A 12,546-nucleotide genomic window follows, 5' to 3' on the forward strand; every position below is an offset into this window, starting at 1 on the left:
TAAAAGACACTCCAGAGATAACTTCACCCCTTCCATCATGTGAGGTCACAGTGAGAAGACATCAGCTCCCTTGAAAGTTACCATGTTGGCACCTTGATCTTGGACGTCCCAGCCTTCAGAACTCTGAGAAATAGTTTTTGTTTGTTTGTTTGTTTGTTTATAAGCTACCCTGTCTGGGGGCACCTGGATGGCTCAGTCAGTTAAGCATCTGCCTTCAGCTCAGGTCACAATTCCAGGGTCCTGGGATCGAGCCCTCTTTGGCGGTGGGGGGGGAGGTCCCCGCTCACCAGGGAGTCTGCTTCTCCTTCTCTCTCTGATCCTTCCCCCCTCCTCCCTGGCCGCCCTCGGCTCCCTCTGTCTTCCTTACTCTCTCTTACCCTCTCTCATTTGCTTGCTCTCTAATAAGTGAATATAATCTTTAAAAAAAAAATAGGCTACGCTTTCTGTGGTGTTTTTTTATAGCAGCCACAAATAAAATAACTTCTCATTAACACATGGATGCAGTTTGAATAAGCCAGCAATGAGATAGTATCATGATAGAGGAGAGAGTAAAGTAAAACAAAGTGATTAAGAGCATAGGCTCTGTGGTCTGATCGTCTGGCTTGAATTCTAGCTCCCACCTTGGAATATTTGCCAAAGTCCTTTTTGCCTCAGTTTCTCACCTCTGTAAAGGAGATGGCAATATTGCTTCTAGGATATTGTGAATATCAAATGAGTTTATATAATGAAAGGTCCTAGTGAGTAGTAAGCATTCTATTCATGTGAGCTTTCATTATAACAATGGCATATCCTAGGAATTTGCAACTCTGAGAGGCTCCAGATTACAAATGGCAGATTTGGATTGTTAAAACAGCTAATGCTTTCCTGGAATTATTTGGAGTAAATAAAGCTCTGTTACCAGTAATAATACAGAGAGCAAAAGAAGAACTTTGTATAGTGTATTAGTAAAGGAAGAATTTTCTCTCTCAAGATCTCTTAGGATAAATTATACAAATCTACATATAATCATTTATATAATTAACCATCTTTAATGAGAGTCTCCACTATCCTATCACACTCTTACATGTGACTATCACCAGTAAAAAAGACTGTCCTTACCTAAGGAAATGTCTACAAATGTACATACTAGAGCATATATATTAAGCTATATTTTCACATTTTTGTGAGCTTGTCAATGAAATGAAATATCGTTATTTTAAGGTCTTTTCTCATACTAAACTTTAGGTATAGAAATGTTTTCACAGCAGATATTCTAATGTTTCTTTGATATTTGTGACATTTTATTGTAGATTACAAGATTCTCCCAATGCATGGAACAGTAGATATATTAATGCAGTCCAATTTCTTTCCACAAGTAATCTATCATCCAAAGTAAAATAAATGGCTTTCAAAGAGAGATTTAATCATAAGCTAAAGAGAAATGGAAACTTTAAAGACAAGATTCAAAGAAAAGAAATAAAACCATAGCTGGCAAGACAGAAGCACATCCTCTCTGATTTTCCCCCATAAAGACCTAGTGACCAAGGGATTGATCCACATTTGCTACACACTGTCTTCAACTAGTTAAATTCAAATCATTATTACATTAATTCCATTCTGTAATTGAGGGTTCCCTATGGTTGTTATTTTTTTTTTTCCTATGGTTGTTAAAGAGTAGCATTTTTAAACCTCCGTTGATCATACCACTAAGTCATGATGAATGAAAGAAGGAAAGATGTCTCAGGATCATGAAGGGAAATAGAAATGGGAGATCCCAAGATATTTCCAAATCATTTTAGAACCCTCCAGTTAGAAAGCCAACTGAATGCTTACTGAAGCACTTCTACCTTACAGTGCCCTGCTCCCTCTGCCCTCAGAGAGTCATGAAAACTTCAGGGTCTTCTCATTTCTTCAAATATGCCTTTTTTATTTCTCTGAGGATTTACTAGTGTTGAGTTTAAAAAAAAAAGACAGTAAAGCCCAAAATTCTTTATAAACAGTACATAAGTGTCTAATAATCATCTATATATCTTCATTCATATAGTGTATTAGTGTTCCTTTTACTTAGAATTTTTCTGAACAGCCATTTAAATGTTACACTTGCAGCATAGTGCTGGGGCCTGAATTTTTATCATTCTTAAACCCTCGCTTTCTCTTGAGTATCTTTAATATCAGTGCTACATAACATAGGAAAGAAGAAAATAATCCCACTAAAGGATTCATTTTCCCCAAATTATCACAGTCACTAACCACCTCCCTCCCAGCTAGACTCTCTGCCCTAAAGCAGCTGATTTTAGAGTATGTGTTGATTGGTTCCTAAAAGCTTCCCTTCCCCAAACTATGAAAATTCCTTTTACTCAAAAGATCTCAAATTTCTTTCTAAAACAATCTTTGGAATCCTGAACTTCTATTCAATTATTTTACTATTTTTGAAAGGCTGATGCTAAATCTACAACTCCATATCCAAAGGTGAAAGGACACTTAAAACTTCTACTGTGCCAATTGAATTAATGAATGCAAGAGAAACATCACTTTCCAAAATATGGCTAAAATCTGATATTGTTAGTTTTTTCTAAAGATGTATGAATTTTAACAAGCTACCAACAATTTCTCTTAGGTCTCCTTTTCTTTCTTTTTTTTTTAAAGCATAAAAACATTTCCTTTCTTCTACTTTTCAAATAGTCTATTAGTATAGAACCTAATGCATGTGTTTATCAAAAACTATGACTGAATTATCAGAGAAAACTATCAGGTTAAACTGGTTACATTCAGGTTAAACTGGTTACACATTCTGTTTTAAGAGAAATTCATATTCTACACAATAATCTTCATTAGAAAAATTAGCTTAGAACCAGTGGCATAACTTCTGAATAGAGAGTAATGTTTGTAACAAGAATGTGCAATAAATGGTAAAAATGGCCATAAATTACCATGTGTTAGAATGCATACTGCATTGTATGTTTTATGTCACACATTTTTGTACATTTCAAATCCTTAAATTTATAAAACACAGGGAAACTGGCATTCGATGCAATCTTTATGAACAGTTTTTCTGTTTCATAGCTTTAAGATAAGAGGTTCGTTCCATTTGCTGCAAAAATAGTCCATCAACACAATCCACTTGATCAAAGAGTTTTTGTCAATTTTTAAAAGGGGGAAAATCCACAAATGTGTGATCCTATGTTATCTTTTCTATTTTCTGTTTGTGGCTTATACAATTTTCATGCTTTCAGGTTGTGACAATAGTTTTAACATTTTTAATGCATTTTTGGTACATCACTGAGGAACATTAGGGACATTTGCATTTTTTCTGCTCTTTAGCAGCTCATTGATGATTTTCATCATCCTCCATTGCCCCAAAGGAAATGTAGCCTTGCCTTTGCCTTTTTAGCTATTCATCATCACTAGAAATTTAAGTCACCTGGCTCTGAATGATTTACTCAGCAGAGATGAATAATTCTCTGCCTAGGCCTTTCCCACCTCAAGCAAAGATGCCATTACATTTAGGTTAGAATCAGTCTATTTAGGAAAATCTCAAGACATTTATGCAATTGAAATAAAATCCCTCCTCTGTAGGTGAATTTAAAATAGTAGTGTGATATAAGAGAAAGTTCTGAATGGCTTCTTCTGGACTTTTTCTATGAAGTAGTAACTGGAATAAAATAATATGCTGTGCAGGAAAAGTGAAAATAATTACTCATGAAAAATATATATCTTTTTTGAAAAATATTTTATTTATTTATTTGAGAGAGAGAGAGAGAGCACAAGCAAGAGAAGGAGCAGCAGAAGAAGCAGATTCCTTGCTGAGTGTAGAGCCAGATGCAGGGCTCAACCCCAGGACCTTGAGATTAAGACCTGAGGCAGACACCTACCCAACTGAGCTCCCAGACACCCTGAAAAATAAATATCTTTTTAAAAAAACTAGAGTGTTCTTTAATTTTGGTGCTGAGAGCATTGTGGTAAATTTTAATCACTTTGATAAACTCCCCTACATTATTTTAAAATAGGTCTGATATATTGATTTACAAATTTGGTTTGATGATTCACTCAAACCTCTCATTTTCTTTTTTTTTTTAATATATATATATATATATATTTTATTTATGATAGTCACACAGAGAGAGAGAAAGAGGCAGAGACATAGGCAGACGGAGAAGCAGGCTCCATGCACCAGGAGCCCGACGTGGGATTCGATCCCGGGTCTCCAGGATCGCGCCCTGGGCCAAAGGCAGGCGCCAAACCGCTGCGCCACCCAGGGATCCCAAACCTCTCATTTTCTAATCATCATCATGTATTACAGTTTCTAGAGAAGACCTGGCGTCAAAAAGTATAACTGTCCCTTATAGATTATCCTTCACTGCTGCACAATTAAACCTGCTCCAAGTAAAATCTATCCTGTTTGATACGTTCAATGTCTTCTATCACTTGAAAATCAAATCCAAACCCCTTAATGTGGATCCTACAGCTCCAAGACATGTCTCATCCTCTTTCCCAATCTCCTCACCAGTCACATTCTTTATGCTCTGGCCTATCTTGGTGACTTTGGTTCTTAGAATTCACCATCACTTCACTGCACTTCATTGTCACACACAATTCCTCTACCAGGCAAATTCTTCCCCCTCTCTTTAGCTGCCTAATAGTAACAGTAACCTATGACTGTCAGCATTTTCATTTCAATATTTCCAGCAAAACAATGCATATTTTTCATTAAGAAGTTCAATCTGTGGGGATCCCTGGGTGGCGCAGTGGTTTGGCGCCTGCCTTTGGCCCAGGGCGCGATCCTGGAGACCCAGGATCAAATCCCACATCGGGCTCCCAGTGCATGGAGCCTGCTTCTCCCTCTGCCTATGTCTCTGCCTCTCTCTCTTTCTCTCTCTGTGACTATCATAAACAAAAAAAAAAAAAAAAAGGTTCAATCTGTGGTCACCTGGGTAGCATAGTGGGTTGTCTGACTCTTGATTTTGGCTCAGGTCATGGTCTCAGGGTTGTGAGATCTGAGATGGAGCCCCAAGTTGGGAGCAGGGAGCCTGCTTAAGATTTTTTTCCTTCTCCTTCTCCCTCTGCTCTCTCTCACTCACATGCACACACATTCTCTCTAAAATAAACAAATCTTTAAAAATTTTTTTTAAAAAAATCCAATGGGATTATGTGGAAAACAGAAGCTCCCCTTGTCCTATTTCCTATACCCCTCCAGATCTTGATTCTTAAAACACAGCCAACTACATAATTGGTAGCACTTAGTGCAAAATGAAAATATGAGAACTTTGTTCTAAAATCAAGAAAAAAAATACAGTTAAAGGTATTAAAATATAAAGATTTTTTTCTTCCTCCTTAGTCTCTCAACTTGTATTGGTGTTTTATTTTTGCTATTTAATATTATTTTAATGTTGTTTTAAGTAAAAAAATAATTATTTGATGAATCTTGCCATTCATCTTTATATTATGTAATGATGGTATTAAGATATAAATATAAAAGCAGGGATCCCTGGGTGGCGCAGCGGTTTGGCGCCTGCCTTTGGCCCAGGGCGCGATCCTGGAGACCCAGGATCGAATCCCACATCAGGCTCCCGGTGCATGGAGCCTGCTTCTCCCTCTGCCCGTGTCTCTGCCTCTCTCTCTCTCTCTGTGACTATCATAAATAAATAAAAAAAATTTAAAAAAATTTAAATATAAAAGCATTTTACTTATATAGGAAACCACCAAAATTATACAATTTGCATTTCATAGCTTGTATATGAAGATGCATTTAATTCTTATCAGAACTCACTTGATTGTTTTTATGCTACTTCTGCATATGCACACGTTCTACTAACTCTTTCTACCTCTGGCTCATCTTTCCCTTTCCTTCCATGTCATCATTTTCAGTGTTAGTGTCAGCTGGTTCAGGGAAGCTCCACTATCACTAACTCAGGTGTAGATGTAACATGAACACTTTCCATCATTTGAATCTTGCTCAACTCCCACCAGTTATGGATGCACCGGAAGCCTGAGCTCAGAAAGCATCTCAAGCGTTACACACATGGAAGCAAGGAAGACTGGGTACACATATTGTATATATCTATGGCTCACACATGTGCTCTATTTTTCCATTGGACTTTATTCACAAGACTTAAATTCAAATATAAAAATATTAAAAACTTCAACAGCAGAGCATTATATCAAGCATAGTACCCCTTAGAATCTGGGGTCTTGTGTAATTGCATGGGAATCACATGGCTTCATGGGAAGCCAGCACAGACACAGAAGCAAGCATTTTGAACTATTTGAGCTGTCTTTTCCTGAAATATCTAAATAATGTGTGACAAACTCACTCATTTTTATCACTAGTAGATACATTAATTACACTAATAAAAAATGCAAGGATTTTGCATTCTTCCAATGCACATGCATAAATACATCCTCCCAATGTAATTATAATTTTGTTAAATTATTAATCAGTGTTCATATTATGACTTCAAATCTTATTTACAATTGAGCAAGGTAGTATATTATGCTCATATAATCATTTCTTCTGTAGCTTTCTGTTTTCAGTGTAGTTAATAAATGCCTTACTTGTTTACTTCCTTTTTTCTTAATTTAACTCCCAAGTCTCCAATCGAATTCCTTCTGAAATTAGAAGGTAATTATCAGTATCTTTTGTTATTCATTTGGAGCCTAGACCTGCAGCTTTCTAGATTTGCTGTACACATTCTAAGACATTCTACAAACACTGTCCTGGAATCTTCTTCTTTCTCCAATAATGAATTCCCCTTTTCCTGAATCCCAATTTTTTGGATTTAGTACAATACATCTTCAATGAGTTCCTAAGAATGAAAACATGGAAGGTAAAAGTTTTGAGACCTTGCATAGCCTAAAATGTCTTTCATTTACTCCCCATATTGGTCAGTGGTTTGGGTGCAAATTCAAAGTTTGAAATCATTTTCTGTCAAAACTTGGAGGACAACGTGCTATTGTCTTCTAACTTTAGATGTAACAACTAGAAATACAGTGGGGTTTTTTTTTAATAACAGTTTTTTTGTATGTGATTAATTTCTTTCCTTTCTGAAAACATTTAGGATCACATATTTTGTTTTTTTCTCTTTCAGTATTTTGAAAATGTTCCCCATTATTCTTCTTGATTGCATTGCTTTTGTTTTGTTTTGTTTTAAAGATTTTATTTATTTATTCATGAGAGACAGACAGACAGAGAGAGAGAGAGAGAGAGGCAGAGACAGAGGCAGAGGGAGAAGTAGGCTCAGGTAATCTGACATGAGACTCTATCCCGGGTGTTCAGGATCAGGCAGGCCCTGGGCTGAAGGTGGTGCTAAACCGCTGAGCCACCTGGGCTGCCCTGATTGCATTGCTTTTGACAGTAAATCTACTGTCCTTCTTGTATTTGTTTCTTTGTATGTAGTATGTCTTTTCACTCTGACTTTTTTTAGGTTTCCTCTGTATCACTGCTTTTGAGAAATTTGGCAATGGTGTACCTCCTTGGTCTAGCTTTTTCTTCTCTGTGTTTCAAGGGAAAAAATATTTAGGGCATAGGATTCATTGAGATTTGTGGATCTGTGGGTTTTTAGTTTTCACCAAACTTAGATAATTTTCAGCCATTATCTCCTAAAACATATTCTGTTTCCCCTAATCCATACAGGAATTCCAATTAAAGGCATTATAGGATATTTGAAGTTATCCTACACCTCATTAATGCCCTTTTGCTTTTTAAAATTCTCTTTTTTCTGTGCTTTATTTTGGATGGTTTCATCTGTTCACTGATATTTTCTTCAGCAATGTGTGAGCCACTGTTAATTTCATCGAGTGTATTCTTTTCATCTCAGGTATTTCGGTTTTCATTTTTACGAGTTTGGGCTTTTTATCTTTCCTGTCTCTACTTGACTTTTTAAACATATGGAACACTGTTATAATAACTGTTTGTCCTTGTCTGCTTATTTTAACACCTAAATGAGTTCTGAGTCAACTTAGATTAATTTTTCTCTACATTATTATGAGCCTTATTTTCCTACTTCCTTTCTTGACTGTAAATTTTTTATTTGATACCCCACAGTGTGAATTTTACCTTTTTGGATGCCAGATATGTTTGTCTTACTGTAAACATTCTTAGACTTGGATCTAAGATAGGACTTCCTTACTTAGAAATGGCTTCCTTTGCTTCTTGTTTATAAGGTTTGCTAAGTACCACTGGAGCAAAGCTCAATATAGGACTAAAGTATTTTATTACTTAAGTAAGACCCAAGACTCTCCATATACTCACTTCACTACAGATCTTGAGGTTTTCCCATATAGAAGGTGGGAACTGATACGATTCCCAGTCCTATATGAGCATGGGAGCACTGTTACATCTAATCCTTTCAGAGAACCCTTTCCCTGGTTACAGATCACTCCCTTTTACATAGCAGTTCAGTCTCCAGCTGAACACTTAAGGAGATCCTCTGCACTTCTCCAGAATTCTCTCTCTGAGCTTCTCTCTTCTTCAGTGCTCTGCCCTTTAGTTACATGTTGATTATTCTCTCTAGAGCCTCAGTTCCCCTATTCCAAGTAAGGGGAGGGATCTGAGTTCTTCCTCCTATGCTACAGCCTGGAAACTTCTCAAAGGAATAGCTGGGCTTCATATAGGACTCATTTTATTGGTTTCTCAATTTTGAGAGTCATTGGCCTTTGTTGTCTGATGTCCAATGTCTTGTCATTCATTGTATCATCATCATGTTCATACTTTTGTTACTCTATCTTGAACATAAACAGAAGTCCCACCTATCAGTCCTCATGTTTGAAATTTCAGAGCATTTATTTAATTATTTAGCACTATTTTCTATTTTTTTAAAAAAAATGTAGAATCAATGTCTTAACTCTCTGAAGATTAGTTTGATCCTCCTTTCTGTCCTGTTTTAGTAAGTTGTCTTTGGACATCTCTGGTAAGTAGAATGTGGGCTACATGATGTGTGGCACATCCAGGCAGGGGCAGTAGAAAGGTTCTGACTGACTCTCCAATCTCTCTTGTGCTTAGGGGACCAGCAAAACTCCAGATGGCTCAGCATCCCTCAGACTGGATCTCTAAAGGCCCGCGTGTAATAAAGCCCTCCTGAACACAGTGGACTTTACATGAACAAGAAATTCATGATGATATGTTAAAACTTGAGAGTTGGGGATTGTTTTATATGTAGCTGAAGTCTAGCCTATCTTGACTAATGCCTGACTCCCAAACAAAAGGTCGAGCATCTTTATTTCCCTCACTTCCTGCTTTTTGTTTGTCAATCTATACTGCAATGTTTTTTTCTCCATTAAAAGCTTTTTGAAGGCAGAGGTAATGCCACATAGCCATAGTTACTTAGAAAATATCGGCTGGATAGATGAATGGCAGAGTTTAAGTCTTTTAGTATAACATATCGAGTGTAATTGATGCTTATAATTATAATTACTGGATGGATTGAAACAATGTAGACACATTAGCAGTAAAAATGAAATATAATAATATAATTGCATTCATGCATAATATTTGGGGAAAATCCTGAACTTTTCCTTTCTCTAGCTTTTTAAAATTCATTTATGTGGGAAGGATTTATTGTACACCTAGTAATCATATGCTGTGCTTCTTTCTAGGATATGGCCCTAAGAATAAGAGTATTTGAATTGAATTCTAGGACTTACAACCTTATCTGGGATTTCAGAAAAAAAAATGGCATAATAGACTTTCTTTATTAAAAAGGATGTATGGCCATATCAATTCAATACTTGCCGGAATGACTTTAAATACTACTTTCTATATTGGAAAGATTATGTCCAAATACTAATGTAGTTGTCTGTGAGCTAGTTATGTGGAACCACTAAATATTATGGATATGGCCCTAAATATCTTAGCTCCAGAAGTGTATGTGGCAGAGATCTTTCTTTATTTCCTTCTGCCTTTTTTTTTCCTTCCATGGAAGTTAACTCTTATCCCAATAAAATACCCATTTCTCAACAGGAATTCCCTTCTCCTGTCTAGCCAACAAATTTTAAGTTATATTTTGGTTCAGTTGTTTCCTTATCTCATGTATGTCCTTGCTCCTCAAGGACAGGGCAAAGATCACATAGGGCAAAGACAGGGTAAAAATTGACCAATTTGGCAGGCATAGCACCTAAGCATAGCATGAGCATTCATTATGTAGCTATACACATAAGTTATTTACATGGAGTTCTCTTAAATACATGAACCCAGAAAAGTCTTAATTAAACTAATCTATCAGATTTCTTATATTCACCTCATATAGTCAGTATTTTTAAACATGTACTATATGCAAGTCATCTTTCTAAGTGCAGGGGCCATAAAAAGGAAAAAAATAACGGTAACTCTCCTCTCTTGTGGAGCTTACAATTCTAAAATATGAAGATCAGATTGTGACAAGTGCTATGGGTAAAAATAAATCCCAAAAGGAACAATAAAGTGCTAGAGGATGACAATGATGATGTTTCTCATAATTTGATATTGTAAGATCTTACAATATAAATGACTATCCAATAGACTCTGTAAAATGTTAAACATTTTTTATCATAAAGGGTTGCTTTTTATTTTCCTGAGACTACTTATGTGCTTTCTTTTTTAATCTCTATCCTTAAAATAATAGTGAATAATAAGTGACCCATAACTACTTCTGGATGGATGGATCCTATGAAACAGGCACTCTAAGGTGTTTAAAATGCACAGGTTTTAAAAAGGAAATTAATTTTATATACACATGCATATATATCTATATACATATACATACATATAGATATGGTCTATACAGAACATAAAGACTCCTAACTCTGGGAAACGAACTAGGGGTGATGGAAGGGGAGGAGGGCGGGGGGTGGGGGTGAATGGGTGATGGGCACTGAGCGGGGCACTTGACGGGATGAGCACTGGGTGTTATTCTGTATGTTGGTAAATTGAACACCAATAAAAAATAAATTTATTATTAAAAAAAAGATATGGTCTATATCTATATCTATATACATATCTACATATAGGTATGGTATGAACTGAGCATTTAAAATCTAAATAATTGAAATGATTAAGACAACATCAAATGGGTTAGTGTTAAATCTAGAAATAGAATTCGTATCTTTTAATCTCAGCAACTGTGCCAAACACAACTTGAACATAACTGTGAAGGTGCTTTCATATGCCATTTAATATGATAAAGAAAATAGTTTTCAAGTTATATAAGTTTCTACAGAGTCTGCTATTTCATTTACACTGACTTCAAATGATCAAAATCTAGAAGAATAAATTCAGAGATATTTTCTTTCAATTATGACATTTCTGCATGATTTGGTAACATGTCTTTTTGGAACATAAGTTTTGACGTCAGGAGATCTGATGTTTTTTTTCAACCTGCTGATTTCTTGACTGATCTTACCCAAGTCATAAAACCTCCTTGAGTTTCCTCATCTGAAAAGCAGAGATAAGAAGAGTTTCTTGCTATTACTGTTAGGATCGAAATGTGAATAGCTCTGAGGCCTTGGTATACAACAGAATCAGGCCAAGGTAAGACAGTATAATAATTTACTGTACCTTCATCCTGATTTGGCCGAGGGGGTACTTGCTCTCCATTGCCAAAGTAATTTATCCCACAAGTCACAACTATTACTTAAAGCTTGACTTTTTCAAAGGTCAAAGTCAAGTCATCTGTTATGTTTGGCTGGGATCCCACTCTCATCCATTCTTTGAAATTTTGAAGTCAGAGATAAAAGATGTAGGTAGAAAAGAGGATAGCTGCATTATTAGCAACCAAGCTGGCTCTGTGTTCTGGCTTGCCCAGACCCTTCTCCATCCCACCAGCATTCCACACTCAGCGTCTGTATCAGGCTCCAGAACGTTTGACACATATAACTTACCTGCTTAGCAATGTACATGAGTGAAGTTCCTGGTCCCTTTACTTAAGGAACTTAGAGTTAATTAGAGGAGACAATGGTAACAGGATATAGCAACAAATTACTCAGAAATACACACTAAAGCTCCCTGATATAGATGAAAACTGATGTAGGAGTCATCAGGTATACCTTGTTATGAGGTACATTAACATAAACTATATTTCTCACTCTCCAAGTTGGTTTCTTTAAGTTAAAACTACCCATATTGTCCTTCTGTACATTTAGCCTCTTCTTCACTGCTTTCTGTCCGTGTCGGTAGACCTAGGACCTTCTCAACTTCCCAATTTTACATTAAATTAAAATAATTTAAAAATATATTTTTAATTACCATCACATTCTTCTTCTTTTCACAAGTTTCTAAAACAGGGATTCTAGACTTTATCAGACTTAACACCTTCCTTTATTATAAATATTTTAACACCCAATTTCTATCTTAAAATGAAATGCATAGATAATAACTTACATACTGCATATATTTTTGAAAATCAGTACAAATCTCTATAATATAAAGCTAATATGATAAAGAAATATTTTATAGCAATATACATTTCCATTTGAAAATGTTTAGGTATGACCTCACAGAGAAGACATAATAAAATAAAAAGGTACTTGCTCTGGTTTCCAAAATATTTTTTTTTTTCCAAAATATTTGTTAATTCAATAACTGCAAAAGCAGACTGA

Source organism: Canis lupus, chromosome 7 (genome assembly GCF_003254725.2).
Source record: "Canis lupus dingo isolate Sandy chromosome 7, ASM325472v2, whole genome shotgun sequence".
NCBI classification, from domain to species: Eukaryota; Metazoa; Chordata; class Mammalia; order Carnivora; family Canidae; genus Canis; species Canis lupus.